This window comes from Anguilla rostrata, chromosome 5 (genome assembly GCF_018555375.3).
Source record: "Anguilla rostrata isolate EN2019 chromosome 5, ASM1855537v3, whole genome shotgun sequence".
Classification (NCBI taxonomy): domain Eukaryota; kingdom Metazoa; phylum Chordata; class Actinopteri; order Anguilliformes; family Anguillidae; genus Anguilla; species Anguilla rostrata.
The window spans coordinates 50661382-50663295 of NC_057937.1; positions in this window are offsets into that span (position 1 = coordinate 50661382).

Here is a 1914-nt window from a genome sequence, read left to right on the forward strand (position 1 = left end):
GGAAGCTTCCTTGTCTTTCTTACATCATGTGGAAGGTGTGCATTAACACTAATAAACCTGCTCCCAAGATTATTGTAGTAGTGTAGTATTGTAGAATGAGGCAATTTTGTAACCAAGGTTTCTTGAGAGAGAATGATCTATGAAAAAATGACCTGCAATGCTGAACAGTGGCCTACAGAGGGCAGAGAATGCTACTGTCTTTTCATGAAAGAAGGTGCCTGTTCAATTTCATGGGACTGTAAACACTCTGTGGAGGGGCAATGATGTAATCTAACTTTTGTGGGCAAAATGGCCTTTTGCCAGCCACTTTGGTACCTGTGACTCTTTGCTTGACTAAAATAAGCTCTTGGCTATAGAGAAACTGGGCAAATGTATTATTTGTTTTCCATCTGACTGGAAGGTATGCTCTACTCAGACTCTCTGTCCAATCACAATGACACAAATAAGAGCTCTGGCCAATCAATCACAGGAAAATAAATAATGAGTTGCCAGAGAAAAGTGCACACTGCTGGAGCAGAGACAGAGAGCGAGAGTCATGGTGGGTTCACACAGGAAAACAGTTTGTGGGGTCAGGGGTTCAGGTACAGTGCGGGAATGTACCCCACAGTTACATTACAAACAACTCCCAACTCCCCTTCAGCACTAAATGCTGATCTCAGATAAGGGATTGGACGATGCAGGAATCACATTGCTCTTTAGGTCATTTCTGACACAGGCAATACCTCCCTGCGGCACCTCGGGTTCGGAAGCCTGATTCATACCAGGGCAACATGCTCGTACTTTTAGGTCATTGCTGTGCAGAATCACTCATCTTTCATATAATCTGCATGGCTCCACCCCTCTGACACCGCACAGTCTCTATGGAGCACTGACCCATAAGCACACCGTGGCAGTTGCTACGCATACCTTCCTGAGTGCCTTCACGCCAGGGCAGCTGCACACATCCATCTACTGGGGAGTGGCTACTTGCCCACTCAGGACAGGTCCACCAGGTCCACAGCACCATAACCTGTGTTGCAGGCCTGTTGGCTAGGGCATGCACACATTTTGACCATCCTGCAGCTGCATTGCATACATGAACCTCTGAACAAAAAAAAAGAAAAGAAAAAGCACACACTGTTATGTCATCAAGAAGGAATGCAGTCACTCCAAACAACCAAACATTTCATGAGATGATAGCTTCTTCCTCTCCTCACATGAAACAAAACCTGATCTGGCTGTTTGTTTTTGTGCGTTGTGTTCATATGGATTAAAGAGACATGTCTCCACAGGCATATGTTAGGTCAGCTCTCTTTTGAGAGTCTTTTGTGACCTTGGTTGACTCGTGATGACTGCATCAAAACCTGCTGTCCCCTCCTCTCCCCAGCATCTGTGCGCCATGGTTTTGAGGGCTGGCTACAGTGCATTTTGGAGGACCTGGCTGGAGCCTTCCCTTGGGGGTTGGTGGATTTCTGGAGTAGCACCCCCAGGGGTTTCCTGTTGCTATATGTAGTTCTCACACTGTGGGAGAAAAATAATTTCAGTAACAAGGTGGGACATTTAAAATTGTTTGACAATTTGGACTAAGAGGAAATTTCTTAATTGATAACCTTTTATAGAATTATTGTAACGCAACCTGTTGCTTTTATTTATTTATTTATTTATTTTAATGAACGGCTGAAATAGCATTGGTTACTTTTGTGGCTGCTACACTCAATTCAATTAATAAAGTCGGAAGGAAGTTGTTTTATTTCTTGTCTCCTGCGAACTGGTCTGTGGAAACACACAAAACGGTTTGTATTTGTAATAATCTGTTTTTTATATGTCATTTTTTAACTAATAATTTTATCTCTTGAATCAAATTCACTGGTTTCTATTCATTGAGAGCGAAAGGGTTAATAAGACACCCTATGCTAATTCCCATATCTGCCACAT